The sequence below is a fragment of the Ochotona princeps genome, chromosome 8 (genome assembly GCF_030435755.1).
Source record: "Ochotona princeps isolate mOchPri1 chromosome 8, mOchPri1.hap1, whole genome shotgun sequence".
In the NCBI taxonomy this organism is placed as follows: domain Eukaryota; kingdom Metazoa; phylum Chordata; class Mammalia; order Lagomorpha; family Ochotonidae; genus Ochotona; species Ochotona princeps.
This window is the reverse complement of record NC_080839.1, coordinates 56,797,651-56,816,441: the sequence shown is the minus strand read 5'-3', so window position 1 is coordinate 56,816,441 and position 18,791 is coordinate 56,797,651.

Below are 18,791 nucleotides of genomic sequence, written 5' to 3'. Positions count from 1 at the left end.
TGCCTCACTCAAAAGCAGAGATGAAAACCTTACCTTCCAGGACTAGTGATAGGAAAATGAAATGAGCCCAAGTATATTACACAGTTCAACAAATGATTCATTCAACAAACAGTAGCTATTATGATTTGTAACCTTTTAAATAATTACCTAACACTAACATCATTCATAATTTTACATGTTATCTAAACTTTTAGTAGTTGAATTGCAATTTTGCAACACTAAACATGTTAAAACTTGCTTCATTTACAGAATACAAATGCATTCTGTAAAATGCACTTTAGCATTGTCAAACAATGACAACTTAAAAAAAAACTTTCACTTTTCAATAATGTATCTCCTAATTTTGTTTTGCTTTTTCATCTGCCATCCCTGGAAGCATAGACGAGCTAATAAGGCTTTCTAAATGTCTGCTGCTGGTAAGGAGGCAAATATTTAGAGGTCAAGTGTCTTTAATCACCTAAGTGCTTTTCTATGAATACAGATGTGCCAAAGGTTCCTATTTAATTGATTCCAAAGTGACTTTATGCTAAGTAATGGTCTGCTAAGGAATTTGAGAACTGAGCTACTTCCAATTAAATAGAGTACCATTTTACTATGTCAAAATTGTTACCAGACATGTCAGAGCATGTCACCAGGTTATTGAGGCCCCGTGGGCCAAAGCAGTAAATGTGCATTTGTGCAACTGTTGAGGTAATGATAGACAAGAAGGTGGGATCTCCCACTATTTTGAAAATGTCTTGTAAATCTGAAATCTCCATGAAACACCCAAAAGTCACAAGTAGTAGACCTGATCAAAATATACCATTTTTTAAAATTATTATTTCATTTTGATAATCTTTATATAGTTGATTAGGGCACAAAGGTTCAAGGGTTACAGGAAAGTAGGTAAGACCATTGTTTCCAAACACAAAAACACTGGAGGAATCAGTTTAGCAATCTGTACTGAGAATAAATACTTTGTACTAGCATACTGAATTCCAGCAAAGCCTGTACAGACCTTTATTCTTGCTACAGCATGAATATATATTTCAGATATCCATAAATACTCTTACTATTAACACTTTTTATTATAAGAGCTGAATATAAATCTAAGACTCTCATGAACATTAATGTATAAAATTAGCATCCACTTACATCAAAGTTGATGTAAGTGGATGGTAATTCATCACTGCAATCATTATTCTAACTAGAAACATACTAGAATAGTTTGAAAGCCAAGAAAGTAATCCACAATTTAAATCACTGGTTTATTACCTGTTAACAAAACCACCAGGAGAAGTTGATTTTTTTAGGTGACTCAGAGCAGCTGGCAGGGAAGATAGGGGATGAGAACTTGTTGTGAATGCCTATTTTCCCAAGCCTTTCCCTGAAGTTCATTGAGAAGGATGTTCTGTTCTCTAAAGACATTTAAGTCCACTTTCATTAAGGTGGAAAAGAGAATTCACATCTAAACAAATTAAAAATTACCATTGCCCTAACAAAGTCCCGCAGATGGTTCCAGTTATTTTGTATTTTATACCTCTTCTAGTTTTCTGTGTCATTCTTGCTTGGATGATTAAAAGCGCTACCCTCACCCCTTACAAACAAGTAAACAAATCACAGACATAATGATATACATACCAGAAGTGCAGTACTAGAGCTGTCTGTGTTTGTGTTTCTAGATGAGTACATTTGGTTTTCAAAAACTATTGTTGTAAAAAAAAAAATCCAAACCCTCACAATAGCAATCATATTTTTGAGGACCAACTGCAAAAGAAAATCGCCATCTTTAGCTTTTCTAAACATGTTAACTCTAAAGAAAACGAGGTACGTATGTGACACTTAGATTAGTTGGGCCGATAAACTGAATTTCTTTAGAAAGATGGCTTCACTGAACTCAGTATGCATCATGCCTTTAAGCTGCACTGTTAATACTCAGCCATATAAAGGATACTAAAGATCTCAGCTCTAAAGAGTTTCATAAGCATGTGGAGAAAAAAACCAAAACTGTAATTAATAAGAACAATAAAAAGCATAGCACTGAGACTCCAAAAATGTCTTACAATTTAAAAATAGGGTAATTTGCCATGAAATTTGAGCATGAGTTTTTAAATATGCTTCAAGTAGTTTCTTGAACAATATTATCAATGCTAATTTAAACCGCAAACTATATATCCTCAGAATATGAAAGAGATATTGCGCAGAACTTTGTAATCTTCCATTCCAAAGTTCTGTACTATGTTCTCCATGAATAAGGTTAAATTAATGAAGTAGTTCCTATTGCCCTTTCTGGCCCTCAATAAGATGTCAGATAGCAGACCCTGGGGTTATTTGCAAAAGCACCAAATTCCTGAGGAATCACTGTAACCTTGGGTGAGAAAAGTTTAGACACAACTGAATCCTGGCATGCTCCCTTCGGAACATTTTGAAGTGTACTGAGAATCCTCATATTGTTTTTATTTTTCTGAGTTTTATGTAAGGATTCTGAAGTTCATCTACTAGAACCATCAAGTAGAAAACTCAATCAGCCCAAAATATCTTATCGGATTATATTAAGAACATATGACTAGTGAGCCCCCTGAACCCTCAGAAGTTCCTCCCTTACAGACTTCTCCCACACACACATATACAAAAATAATTGTCAGTGTCTGAACTAAAACAGTTTATTTGATGATCAAAAAAAGAACTACATTCAGAATTAAAAGTCAAATGTTTGCCACAGGAGGAGTTTGCATGAAATGCCTTCGAGTCACTATGACGTCACAGAAAACACAATTTCAGCCTAAGAATTATTCTGGGTACAATCTAGCACAGTGTTACAGGTATCTTAGAGAGAGAACACATCTTTATATTTATATTTGCTCATCATTTGTAACAATACAGAAGAAAATGGGTTTACAGAACAGCGTTTCAAAAGAATAAAATAACTTTGGAGAAATTGTAAATTTATTTCTTTAAGCTAATCTCTTTTAAAAACTATGTTGTTGTTTCTTACATAATATAGAAGTTGATCTGATAAATGCACAGCGCCTGCCAATCTTAATGACATTCATTTTCTCTCAGTGTGTATCCTCAAGAAAATTGCTTTACTGAAAATATGTTGCTGATTCTCTGGGAAAAAAATTCATTGAAATATCATTGGAACAATTTTCTCAAAAAACTACAAAACTTTCTTTGCAGGAAGAAAATATTTCATTTTTATCCTTTTTAGAATTTTTTGTGAATTTCCCCTTCCACCTTCTCCCCATCATCTGTTTCTACACTAAGGAGAAAATGCTCTATTTTTAAGCATCTCAATTTTTCCAAAAAAATACTGATTTTAATTAATGAAAAGGTTGAAACAAATGCCTCATTTTCTGAAAAGAAAAAAATAAGTAGAGGTAGCCCTCTCTTCACACCACTGTAACAAACTGCTACTAACTTAATCACTGTAAGTGCATACATGTATTCTTACACAAGCCCAGAAGCAGAAGTACCAAATTAATTTCACTGAAGTGGAAATCAAGGTACTATCAAGGCCACACTTGCTGGAGAGTGTCTAGAAGAATCCTTTTCCTTACCTTGTGCAGTTTCTATTCATTCCTTGACACCTGTTCACCTTCAAGACTAGCAGCATGGTCTCTTCAGATTGTTTTTCTGTCTCACTTTTGGATAGCTTTCTTTGTTGATGTTGTTATTAAATTTTTATTTTCAATTTTTGAATTTTATGGTACAGATTTGTAGAGACTGGGATTCCACCCTGTCAAACTCCCACCCACCAACACGTTTTCCCTAAGTTGCTAGTATAGTCCTTCATAAGGAGTCGTGGTTCCATCAGTATGTTATTTAAGTGTGCCCTGACACTGCTGGTATAGACAATGTTAGACAGTTCAGATCCCATTGTCTACACATGTCCAAGAGTTTCATTGGGATTCCATCTTTCAAATGGCTATCAGACATGAAAAGATGCTCAGGCTCCCTAGCCATTAGGGAGATACAAATGAAAACTAGATTGAGATACCACCTAACTCCAGTCAGACTGGCCTACATTCAGAACTCTACTAACAACACCTGCTGGCATGGGTGTGGCGAGAAAGATACCCTCCTTCACTGCTGGTGGGAATTTAGGCTAGTAAAACCATTAAGGAAATCAGTATGGAGAGTGCTTAGAAATGGCAAATAAACTTACCATATGACCCACCTATCCAGTTCCTAGCAATATACTCAAAAGAAAGTTAAACTGCATATGATGAGGGGATCTGTAATCCTATATTTATAGCAGCACAATTTACAATAGCAAAGGCATGGAAACAATCCAGATGTGCGTCCAAAGGAGAGTGGTTAAAGAAACTGTAGTACATCTATTCCATGGAATATTATTCACTCATTAAAAAGAATAAAATTATACCGTTTGCAACTAGATGATCCCAACCAAAGACCGTTATGCTCAGTGAAATAAGACAATCCGAAAAAAGGCAAATACCCTATCTTCTTTATAATATAAGGAAACCATCATGCAAATTGGAATATATAGTGATGGAGCAATGGAGACTACCATATCCAGAAGTGAAGACACAATGCAACATGCATCCCTACCTCCAAGAAAAAAAAAAAAAAAGATGGACTCCCAATGAAAGTGTTGGACAATGGGATGTATCTAGACAATGGGATGATGGGCTGTCTGACATTGTCTGTACCAACAATGTCTTGGCAAATTTAAATAGCAGACTGATAGAATTGTAACTCCTTATGAAGAAATGTGCTGTTGTCACAATATGGGAAAAATCAGTCATGGTTGGGAATGGAGGGGAGGGGAATCCCAGACTATACAGAATTGTATGATAAAATTCAAAATTTCAAATAAAGATTTTAAAAAAGGAAAAAGGCATTGTATCCCCACATCTGAATATGGTAGTCTCTATTACTCCATCAGTATACGTTCCCATAAATGAGAAGCTTTCTTTTTTACACTCAAAATTTTCTCTGCCTCATTTGAACTATAAAGACTAATGTGATTACATTTAGGGCTCACTTAAATAATCCAGAGTAATCATCTAATATCAAAGTCCTTTGCTTAATCACATCTGCCGGAGCCCTTTCAAAGCCCAAACAAGGTAGAATATTTGTGTTTTGGGCCGGGCAGCGTGGCTAGCAGCTAAAGTCCTTGCCTTGAATGTGCCAAGATCCCATATGGGTGCCGGTTCTAATCCCGGCAGCTCCACTTCCCATCCAGCTCCGTGCTTGTGGCCTGAGAGAATGGCCCCAAAGCTTTGGGACCCTGCACCCGTGTGGGAGACCTGAAATACGTTCCTGGTTCCCGGCTTCGGATCAGCACAGCACCGGCCATTGCACTCACTTGGGGAGTGAATCATCAGACAGAAGATCTTCCTCTCTGTCTCTCTTCCTCTATGTATATCTGACTTTGTAACAAAAATAAATAAATCTTTAAAAAAAAGAATATATGTGTTTCAAACATTAGGATCTCAGTGTTTCTAAGGCCATTATCCACCTACTAAATCTAATAATAAGTAAACAGGAGTTTAAAAAAAGAACCGACAGGAGAAAATGATCTTATGTGATGGAATATAATTTAGGTCTATCGCAATTACAGAAATAAAGATTTCAGAGAAGATTTTCCAGTTAGCGTTCTTAAATACAAACAAGCAGAATGTGTGTTAAAGAGGACATCAGAAGCCATTAAGAAAGAAATGCATTATTCAATATAGTCCTAGAGGTACTCGCAGAAGCCATAAGACAAGACAAAGAAATCAAAGGAATCCAAATTGGAAATGAAGAAGTCAAGCTTTCACTATTTGCAGACGACATGATTCTTTACATAGAAGAACCAAAAAACTCAATACGAAGACTCCTAGAACTCATACGAGAATTTGGCAGAGTGGCAGGATACAAGATAGATGAACAAAAATCAACAGCCATAGTGTATGCAAATGGACGCAAGATGGAAGAAGATCTAGCCAACAAGCTACCATTCAAAATAACAGAGAAAAGCATGAAATATCTGGGAATAAATTTAAACAAAAGCGTAGAAGACCTTTATGAAGAAAATTACAAAACACTCAAAAAACAAATAGAACAAGACCTCAAAACATGGAACAACATCCCATGCTCCTGGATAGGCAAAATTAATATCATCAAAATGTCTATACTACCAAAAGCAATATATACATTCAATGCAATCCCAATCAAATTACCCACAGCATTCTTCATTGAACTGGAAAAAATGATACACAGACTCATCTGGAAACACAAAAAACCACGAATAGCTAGAACCACTCTGAAGAACAGGAACTTAACAGGGGGACTCACAGTCCCGGACCTCTGGACATACTATAGGGCAGTGGTTATCAAAACAGCCTGGTACTGGCACAAAGATAGAGAGGAAGATCAGTGGAACAGAATAGAAACAACAGATGGAAACCCACATAGATACAGTCAATTAATCTTTGACAAAAAGATAGACAACAATCCAAGCAAATGGGAAGGTCTGTTCAATAAATGCTGTTGGGACAACTGGTTGATAGCCTGCAGAAACAAAAAAATAGATCCACATCTCTCACCATACACCAAGATCAAATCTAAATGGATAAAACACTTAAACCTACATCCAGAAACCTTCAAACTTTTGGAAGAAAATGTTGGAAACACACTGCAACACTTAGGAGTAGGCCCTGACTTCCTAAAAAGGACTCCAAAAGCAGTAGAAATCGAGACCAAAATAAACAATTGGGACCTCATCAAACTAAGAAGCTTCTGTACAGCTAGAGAAACAATCAACAAAGTAAAAAAAACAACCTACAGAATGGGAGAAGATCTTTGCACACTACATAGGAGATAGAGGGCTGATCTCCAGAATATACAAAGATCTCCAAGAACCCAAAACACCAGAACAAACAAATTACTCAAGAAATGGGCATAGGAAATGGGCAGACATTTCACAAAAAGAACAAACCTAAATGGCAAACAAGCATATGAAAAAATGCTCAAGTTCTCTGGCAATAAGGGAAATCCAAATGAAGACTACAATGAGGTACCACCTAACTCCAGTAAGGATGGAACACATACATAATACCACCAACACTTGCTGGCGAGGATGTGGGGAAAAGGGAACCCTTCTCCACTGCTGGTGGGACTGCAGACTTGTACAGCCTCTATGGGAATCAGTTTGGCGAATACTCAAACAACTGAAAATCAACATACCATATGATCCAGCAATAGCACTCCTAGGGATATATCCAAAACATCTCCTACACAAGAAACCAACATGCACGCCTATGTTCACAGCAGCACAATCTACAATCACAAAAACCTGGAAGCAGCCAAAATGCCCATCAACAGAAGACTGGATAAGAAAGCTATGGTTCATCTACTCTATGGAATACTACTCAGCTATTAAAAAAAACGAAATGCAGTTCTTTGTGGACAAATGGGCCCGACTGGAATCCATCATGCTAAGAGAAATGAACCAATCCAAAAAGGTTAAATACCACATGTTTGCCTTAATCTGAGATGAAAAGATGACAACTTGGAAGATACTACCTGTATATTGTAATATTAGTGCAATCTCTAACAACCTGTATCCAATGCAATATGATAATGTGATACAATCTATAAACCAACAATTAATGTCAGAATACTTAAGATCTACATCGAAAAACTGTAAAACCTACTATACCCTCAATACGCTATGTTAATCCGTAATGGGGAGGGAGTGCAGGGAAGTCTTTCAGGACCATAAAAAGAGTGAGGAAAAGTACAATATAGCCTATCAAGATCAAATCTGGTATTTCATAGACAACAGACTCAAAGCGGCACTAAACAATAGTAAAACTACTATACCAATGCATGAGGGGGGAATCAGGTGCGATCCTGACAACCTCTTAACAGGAGGTCATGTGCGTGGAGCAGGGGGGCACTCCAGAGTGGAGCAGGTGGTAAGGAGGAAGCTTGGATCCCAACCATGAAGACTCCCAGACCTTCACCACAAACTATTAATACGAGCAACAAGGACTATACCCCAACTGCCAAGGAGGCCACAGGGAATTGGATGCCCTCGGAGGCTGAGTATTCTGAGGTCACCCACCCCCAACCGGAGCTTCCGCAGGGGATGGAAGAAGCCCAAACACTACCGTGCACAAACCAACGTCATCGGAAAGACAACCAGAAGCCCTGAGCGGTCCGCAGAAACAGAAGAACAATAAACGTCCTTCGGGACCAGGGAGGAGAGCTTTTTCTGGTCCGAGCCTGGCTCCACCTCTGGAACCCCACTCTCCCTCGCAATGACCATCGGGATCGCTCCAAAAACACCTCATAGCAAACAAACAATCATACAAACTAAAAAAACCTAAAATAAATAGACAAACAACAAAAAGTAGAGCTTGGAATCTGACAGGAAAGAGCTGGCTTGGATTGGCTCATGCCTCGCTGGGTGGGACACAAAGATTAGTCACTCCTCACCATGGTGTTGAGGATTTTCCTGCACAAAATGTTTCCCCCCAAAAAATGTTCTGCACCTTAATTGTTGACAAATGTCTTGTTAGAGTTACAAGCCAGTCTAGATTATCCTAAAATCTGCCAAGATCAGCAAAATTATACTTCAACACAACAAATGGCTAAATACTAAAATGAAATAGACACGAGACAGCTGAATGGTACCTTATAGCCATTTTAAGGTATATAACAGCCAGTCCTGTATATAAACTAAAATTGAAATGTCAATGAGCTAATCATAGGTTATGGTTAAGAACTTGCTTCTTTTTTTTTTTAACATACTGGTTACTCACAACCATGTCAATTCCATAATGTTGCAAATTGATGTTGATGTTATATTGGGACTCTTAATTGACTGGGATGATATTCTACCAGCTCTACCTTCAGACCAGAAATGGTCTCCCCAAGAAACTGTTCAACCCATCTGGACAATAAGTAGCTGGACTCTGTGCTTGGTATACGTTTGCAAGGAAAGAATCTTGGTTGAATTTGAACTGTAATATTGCATCAAGGTGGAGGAATCCACCAGGGAGGAGGGGAGGGGGAGGGGTGGGGGGATTCCCAGAGCCTATGAAACTGTCACATAATGCAAAATAATTAATAAAAAAAAAGAAAGAAATGCATTATGTAGAAAACATTGAGCAATTTTTAGGAAATAGAATTGGTCATTTAACACCACAATTTAGAACATATATAAAGATCTAAAAAGTTAAATTATAAGAGAGAAATAAAGAGGAGGAAACCTAGAAAGATATATATCAAATCTATTGATAAAATGTAATTGAGTGTAGAACAAATTTAAAGGTATATATACCAAAAGTGTAATCAAAATTAAAAATTAATAAATGTGAATAATATGTGTAATAGTGTTATGGCCAATTAATTAATGTACTTAATATAAAATTGGCCCTACAAATTAATAAAAAACATAGAACCAACATGGAAAATGCATAAAAATTTCCATTGCTGGAAAAATATTATTTTCTACTAAACAGGTGAAAATATAATCGCTCATCAATAATCAATTATTTTAAATTGCCATAAGCAAATGACATTGGTTGTCTACAAACAGCATTATTTATGAATAATAATATTTAGTGCTGTTCACAAAATGTGACGAGTATTCTTACACATTGGTGACAGAAATTTAAATTGTTATGATCTCTCCGTAAGTGTAGCAGTATGTAGCAAGTTTTTTTCAACTTTGCATTTCTTTAAATCCTATAATTCTACTAGTTACAATTTATCCTAAATAAATAAAGGTAAAACATAAAACATTTGTAAAAAAAAACTTTTTAAAATGTGAAATGTGAGCCTGGAATGGTGGCCTAGCAGCTAAAGTCCTCGCTTTGAACGCATCGGGATCCCATATGGGCACCGGTTCTAATCCCGGCGGCTCTGCTTCCCATCCAGCTCCCTGCTTGTGACCTGGGAAAGTAGCCAAGGACGGCCCAAGGCTTTGGGACCCTGCACCAACATTGGACATCTGGAGGAAGTTCCTGGCTCCTGGCTTCAGATTGGCGCAGAACCGGCCATTGCGCTCACTTGGGGAGTGAATCATCGGACGGAAGATCTTCCTCTCTGTCTCTCCTCGTCTCTGTATATCTGACTTTGTAATAAAAATAAATAAAACTTTAAAAAATGTGAAATGCATGAGCAGAAATAAATAAGCTAGTGCTAATATGCAAACATTAAATATACACGTTGTGAATGTAGCTTTAGTGAAAGGAGAATATCCATAGTAATTTGCAGGACTGTTAATATAGAACTCAAAATTATAAACACATACTTTCAGATAGAAATCCACCTTGTGCAAGGGGTTTTCAAAAGGTTCATGGAGAATATGTATTATGTAAAAATTCTGCAAAGAGTTAAAAAATTTACACCATAATAAACATGTTAACTTCTATTTTCTCACAACCTTGTGCATTTGCCAGCACACTTAGACAAATGAATCCCGTCAATAACAACATTGAAAACCCTACTTGCAATTGGACTATAAACAAACAGAGACTAGGGATAAGGAATCAATGTGGTACGAGAGAAATCTTCTGATACACTCACCATGAAAGGCCTCTTGGCAGTAGCGACATTTAACCAAAGAGAAAAGAAACATGAAAGGAAAGAAAGGAGGGAAGAAAGAAAGAATTCAGTCGAGAGCCTACTGAACAACATTTTGGAATCAGCCTTTGCAAAATACGTAAAGGTTACAGAAGACAGAAGGGGTAGACAGTTTCAGCAGTTTGTAAAAAGACCAGTGTTAGGAGATATAAGAGACACAGTGATCTGGACTTGACCAGTTAATATAATAAATGCCCAGAAGTTATAACTATCCAGGTTCTGTGGTATTTATCCCAATACCAATGGTTCCAGTTATTAATGTAACATGCCATATTTGTAAAAAACAGTTTTCCTCCATCAAAAAGTCAACACTTTGAAAAAAAAAATCATCTGATAATTTCCCCCCATTTTGTAAATGAAGAAATTAAAGTGTCCCTTGTAGAGTCCTTCCAGTGAGATCTTGCAGATAATCATTTCCAGAATGGGAACCAGGGTCCTCATGGCTCAGAACCTGTGCTTGCAGGTCTTCTTTTGCACTGCCTTTCAGGAACATTGCTCATGAACACATCCTTTAGAAATTGTGGGGACCTGATGTAAGGAATTAGTATGGATCTCCTGACTGGATAGCTCTAGTCCACATGTTTTCAACTCAAATAATACCAATCACACAATTCTTTTTACTCAACAATAATGAATAACATTTAATACTCAGTTGCTTTTTGTAAAATGTATGTAACAACTGTGGCCCACATACATGTGCATGTGTATGAGCATGTATGTATCTGTGCCATGATCAGTTTTAAAAGAAAGCACATTAACTTATATTCTGATCATTATACGAGAAAGCACAGAAATGCAATGATACATGAAATAACATAAAAATTCAAGGACTAAGTTTGAGATAATAACTCTACAGACTTGCTTCAAATTATAAAGCTCCATTAAATCAATTGTAACATTTCTGTTATTACCACATTATGGGATCATAACGAAGATAATAAATACTTGGCATTTACAGAGTTTCTTTCATCTAAATATTCCCATAGAGCTCAATCAACTTGATGTGCAAACTGATTATGAACTATATACAGGTGAAACAGAGGAGGCGATATAAATCACACTAACAACAACACGGTTTTCTCTTCCTTCCACCAGCTCCTTCATCACAGTTACTAACTGGTACAAGAATAAGACCCAAATTTGTTTTTTAATAATGAAACTGGAAGACAGTTATAAGAATCCTCTTATAATGTTGCATGGGCAACAAAAGCAACTTGGAAAAGACAGAAAAAATGATTTGATATTTTAGGGATCATGACTCATTTTCATGGTTAAGCCACTTTCAGAGTGGAGGTCAGCTTTACAGATCATCTGAACAGGAGAAAATGCAGAAACTTTTTCTCAGAAGGCTAGAACAGCACTCACGCAGGAAAGGTGCTTAAAAGGGCCAGGAAAGTGTATGTTAAAAAAACTATGCACAAATTTTGAAAATTTTTTATACCCAAATAAAGTGATGTTTTAATTAAATCTTTCTGTGGATTTTCAGAAATACCCATATATGTGTGATCCTGGCATTTTGTCACACAGTAAAAATGAGCTGCCCACGTTCTTATGCCTGGTTTTATTTTTTGAAGGGCAGAATCCAATTTTCACTCCTTAATCTCCGGAAAATAGTACATAAACTCCAATCATGGTCAATAACTGCATAATACTTTTGGCAGTTAACCAATATGTTGAGTTATCCAATATGCAGCCACTGGCCATATGTGTCTTCCGATTTTATTTAATTAATACAAATTTATTGATACTCAGTTCAGTTACTGGAAAGCCTTCAATTATGTTTGGAACAGGCAAGAATGAATCTACTTCGGGGGCAATAATTTCTATGTTTACTTGCAGGTCAAGAACATCTGATAAATGCTGAACATCCATATTGAGATTTGCTGAAAGTGAAATAATGCTACACATAATTTGGAATAACTAAATGTGATTTTTAGCTTATTTTCTCAAATGAAGCTATTGGAAAATTTTAAATTTCCATGTAGCCCCTATGACAAATGTAGGGGACGCCCGATTTGAGAATGTGAATTTCTGTTTCACTTTAGTGCATTTCCCCGTTATGGCAACAGTCCATGACAGCTGTCAGAAAGTTGTTAAACTGCCAAAGAGCGTGACATTCTGTCTCCGATGTTGATGTGAACAGTGGGATGCGGTCCTTTAATCCTCTCAATGATACCCACGCTCTGGCACAACCTGCCCATTCTCCAGCCTCTGGACCCTTTCCCGGCCACCCCTTCCTCAGTGGCTTTCACTGGCATTTCACATTCCATCTTCTCCCTCATGAATCCCTTGTAATCTGCACACTCTGTTGCACTCACAACAGATGCTCCTGAAAACCTTTACTTCTTTCCAAGTACTCTAGCATTTTACTCAATGGGTCTCCTAGCCTCTCTCAAGTCAGAGACTTACTGAGCCATGCCTTGAATGCAGCTTTTTATATTGTATTGTTCTGCTCATTCCATTTCCAAAGACTTGTGGTTTACCCTTGAGCTGACTGAATCTCCTGCCTCATATTTAGGTGGTTACACTTAATTAACACTCTCCCCTCATTTTCTCTTTACTTCAACTTTTCCCATCTATTGATCACCTTTCTGCCGACTCCTCGCGGATTCTGAGGCAGGCAGAGTGATTTCACAGATGATCTTCTCATGATTCCTCTCTTCGGGATGCCAGGAGGTATCACAAGTTTTCATTTTGAAATTCAAAAATCTCCTCTACAGAAGAACAGTAAACTTCCTTCAGGACTAGGGAGAGGAGCTTTCTCTGGTCCTTGTCTGCTTCCAATTTTGGGTCCCCACCCCCTCTTGTAATAACCATCAGGAGCGCTCCAGAAACCCCTCAAAACAAACAAACAAACAAACAAACAAACAAAACTAGAATAGACAGAGAACAACAAGGAAAGCTTAGAAACAGACAGGAAACGGTCAGCGGGGATGCACTTATAACTCACTGGGTGGGACACAAAGATTAGTTACTCCTCACTGGGGTATGGAAGATTTCTCTGCACACCCCTCCTAAACATGCTCACCTAAACTGTTGACATATATCCTGTTAGAATTATAGAGTCAGACCACCTGAAAAACAGCCAGGTTCAGCGAAAACGTGCTTCAATGCTATAAACTGCTAAATACTAAAATTAAAATAGGCATGAGACAGCTGAATAGCAATCTAAGCCATTTTAAGGTGTATAGAACACGGTTGAATATAAACCAAAATTGAAATGTCTATGAAGAAGTCACAGGTTGTGGTTGAGAACCTGCATTTTCCTATTAACATGTTGGTTAATCAATACCATGTCAATTAATGCCACAATGTTGTAAATGGTTGGAAATATTATGTTGGGGCTTTTAATTGATTGGGATGATACTCTGCCGGCTCTACCTTCAGACCAGAGATGGTCTCACCAAGAAACCATTGAACTTACCAGGACAATAAGATGCTGGACTTTATGCTTGGTAAATACCTCCAATGAAAGAATGTCAACTGAATTTGAACTATGGAAATGCAACAAGGTGGAGCAATCCGCCGTGGATTAACGAGCCTGCAGGACCTAGATAATCTCAGAATACAGAATACAAACCTAATAATTGTGTGTTTGCACAAAAACTCAAAACCCCCTCCCTCCTTTGCTCTCTTTCTTTATTCTACCCAGACTCCAGCCCAGGACTTCCTCCCAGGTTCCTGCACTGGAACCCTATCAGGCCCATATTTCCTGCCATTATCATGTCATCATTTAATGGGGAATGGCTGGTGCCCAGGCTCCTTTGCTCAGCCCCCTCGGTCCTTCCTTGGAGATAACCCATTTGCATGCTGGATTCCCTCCAAGTGTGTGCACACCATATGTGACCAGAACTACTGTGATCAAACTATTTAAGAGCCGGATATTCTCTTCTGGCAGAGTTCTCTGATGCCCACTGAGGTTAACTTGGTCTATCTATTTTCCATTCTTGTTATCCACTGTGTGTTTCTTTCTCCAGAAGAAGAGATCTATTACTTGAATACAGTTATATCTAACATATCAGATGTTAGTAGTTCATTCCCTGTGATGATCTTTCATTCTTTCTTGTACAAACACATTTAAATCATATTCCAAGAACCGGTTTCTGAACTGCTTCCTCCTCAAGTTCCTACCCATTGTTGTCCTTTAACTCCTCAACCCCAGACAGCGTTAGTCGCACCCTTGTCCCTCTGCTGAAACTACGTCTTGATCATGAATATCCAATTAGCCAATTCAAAGCTTTTTGGATTCTCTATCTTCTCATTTTGCTTGTAAATAACTCTATTTCTTGGTGTCCTTGACAAGAAAATTTCTTAGTTTCTTAACTGGACTTAGCCAGCACCTACTCTGCAACCAAACTTTATACAGGCATATCTCAAGATTCAGAGATCCCTCTTAACTTCTGCTCTCCAGGGCTTAATAACCACTCCATAGTAATAGCTCCCAAAAATGCTCTATCTTCCTGAGCTGCATAAAGCATTTCAAGTTATTCCTGGGTTATCACTCCATAGATAACCTATGAGTATTTGAAAATTAATTTCTACTGTCAGACTACGATATCTCATGTGAGTTCTGCATCTGTATATTGTTACATAAAAAGCAGGAAAACATTTAGTCCACAATTCACATATAGTCCTTTATTTGTCCTCTTTCCTTATTGTAAACTGACACAGTATAATACTCATTTGCTTAGCATTACCTTGTATTGGGTATTACAAGTAATTGAGATATGATTTAAAGTATACAGGAGGATAAGCATAGTGTTCTATGCAATACCAATACTTTTCACACAGAGATTTGAACACCCACTGATTGATATTCACCACGAGTTTTAGAAGCAAATCCTCATGGAGACTGGGTGAGGACCACCCACCACGAAACATACCACAGGTTCCCACTGTTTCTTCCCCGCCTAAATATTCCTCTATATTGCATATTCTGCGACTCAGGAAATATAATCAGCATAATTTGCTCATCCTCTCACCCCAGTATTTCAGGCTTAAAAGTTTGGAGACATACTCAAATACTTTATCTTTCTAGTATTTTCTTTCTCTACTTAAACTAAGCAAAATTAAACCCTGTCAGTTGTCCTTGACATTTTTTTCACCTTCCACCCCTCACTCTTGCCTGCTGCACCATTGTCCTGTGTCCAGCCACCAGCAAAGTTGATCGGAGGCTGTTTCTTCTTCTATCCTGTCACTAAACAGAACTCTCAGCCCAAAACTGACCCTCTAATATCACCCCCTTCTCAAACAATATGCAGCACTCTACAATTGTACATACGATTTCATAGGCTTTCTGAACTGGCTGCAGCTGATTTCCTGTGCTGCCTGTCATATTATCCGTGCATTCTGTGACCTCACTAACATTTCATAAAATTTCATGACTCCAGGCCTTTCTCAGAATGTTCATTGAGCCTGCAGTACTCAGACTTCACATCTCTATCCTACCTTTGCACAATCTTTGGAACATTATTTCCTGTAACATGGCTGTTAGGGAACCCCTCCCCCCTTTCGGACATAGCCTTTCTGGCCTCTACTTTCTATAGCATTCTCTGCGAGGATACGGCACTGGATAGGGCAGCGTTTCCTCTCTGTGACAGTCTTCCATGCAACAGTGAGTTTCCACAAGTGAAACCCATGTCTCAGTCAACCTTACATCCCCAAGAGTACCCCCCTTAAGTAGGCAGATTTGCAGGAAATGTTTACTCACTTGTTGACATAGAAGAAACATAATAACAAGTCATTCTTCAGAAGTTGTAATACTCTACAAAGTATCAGATACTCAGGAGTCCTAGCTGTAGCATAGTTCTTAGAAATAAAATCTCTTTCCAATAATAATAAATCTTTTAAAAACAAAATCTCTTTCCACTGAGAAGCCAAGCTTTTCCTAACCTCCATCTTTTAGTCTTTTTTATTCTTTTGAGTAGAAAATGTAACTATATAAAATCTCTAAAACCAGATTTAAGATTGAAAACAGAATATTCCCTTCAGCTATATTCCCAGGGCTGTCAATCAGATAACAGCCAGTGTTTTGTTTTGTTTTCACTTTCTGTCCTTCCGCAGCCTTGCTCAGTAAGGACTCAATATGATCCTAGTGTTACGCTCAACATTTTGTTGATTAAAGAAATAAAGTACAGCTCAAGGTGACAGCAAAGAAGTTTCCAAAGAACGGTGCCCATCTGCCATGGGATATATGAATAGGGAAATTGGAAAGGGCTTTCCTGATGGAATAGGGGGAAAATGCAGTGAAAAAAAGGCAAGCAAACAACTGAAGCAAACATGGCAGCGTTAAGGCAACAAGGGAACAATCTAGGAAAAAAGATGGCCCATCTTAGAATCATAATAATTCAGTTCCATCTAGTTAAATCAGATAAAGGAGCACAACATGCAAAACAAACAAAACTGAAGCCATTGCAGTGAAGTCCGGAGGGGAGGGAATTGGAGGACTGAAGCGCCAGCTGCCAAACTGCCTCTGGGCAACTCCCTTCTCTCAGGCCCAGGGCAACACTTTAGAGAACTCCTCTCAGCAATACTGCAGAATCAGAGCCAGGGGGGAAACAGAATGTAAGATCAAGTAAAGAAAATAGCAATCAGCTTATGGGATGCCATATTACCTATCACACTCATAATTCAGCTCTTCCCCAGACTGAACATACACCATTGTACATGCAGATCCATTCTAACTTGTAAGCTAAATAAATCCGTTTTGATGTCTACATTATACGTATGCATACACTTGATTCCAAAAACCTTAGAAGATCCAGAATAAATGCATGACTCAGTGACTGCCAACTTCCTTTGGAAAAAAAGAAAAACTAAAACGTGCAACACTTTTCCAAAGTCTTTATCAGTAGTTTCTGAAATTCAGTTTCCTTTACTTATTTCCAGCAAAGAATTGATCACTGAATGTGGGAATGCTAATGCTAGCCTTACTACAAGACTTCTCTGATACTCCACCTACATCTAAGTTCAGGGATGCATATCCAAAGGCATTATGATGGTTCCTAGGACAACAAACATCTTAAACCACATTTCCTTCCGCAGTGACTTCATGCACCAGTTCTTCAAGATGCAGAGCCCTTGCTGGCCACTCTGCAGACATTAGAGAAAATACAGATCCTTTGTTAAGAGTGAGAGACACTCTACAGGCACAGGGTGCTCAAAGATCTGAAATCTCAGCACATGAAACTAAACTTAGTGTGTAGAAAATGCATCTGGGAGTGGGTCTGAAATGATGGCAAACGGCTGTTTTCTATTATGTTCTTGTTACCTGCTGTGCTATTGACACACATACCCTTATGTTCTTTTAACTTGGAAAAAAAATATGAGCAGCATCAAGACAAGGAGAGAATTAGTGCATGTGTACAGAGTCAAAGAAAATCATAGATTCTGTATTTCACTCAGAAAGAAAAACTTAAAAATAAATATGCCAGGATTGGCAGAGTAAAAACTCAAGAAGTGGATTTTTACATTGAAGATTCTTTTAAAATAGAAGACTATCATTACTTTAAAGACAGCTGAGCCTTCCACTAGGTAGAGAAGATTTCTTGTATATAAGGACCAAAAGGAAAGTTGGGTATCTTGTTGGCTGAGCAGTTAAGACATGGGTTCAGATCCCTACTCTATGCTCCACTGCTACTTCCTGCCCATTCACTTCCTGGAGGCATCAGGTAACAGCCTAAATACTCTTGAGTCCCTGCCACTAAGCAAATCCTGACTGAATCTCTAGCTCCTAGCATTGTCTGATCCGACTTTGGCCTCTCTGTCCCACTGGCAGCCTTGAACACAGGACATCATGCCTGAAGAACATTGTAAGTCCTGAACAGAAACTGTGTTGTATCTTTAGCACAATGTAAACCTGTTAGAATGTTTCCAACATGTGTCCTGGAGGAGGTCATGTGACCACATTTGCTTTATGAACATATTACAATTATTTACGAACCAAGAGAACTTGGGGTGATACAGAGGTGGAAAAGTTTGTAGAAGGGCAGTGGATAACTGCCAAATTTGGAAGCAACTAAGGTTCTTAGTTAGGGGTTCTTCAGTAAGCAAATGGATATACATTCATATGGTGGAATGTTACTTAGTAATAGAAAAAAATGATCTACCAAGTCACAGAAAATACATGGAGGAAACTTAAATGCCTATTTATAAATGAAAGAGTGTTTCTGAAAAAGTACTTATGGTATGATCTGGAAAAACCA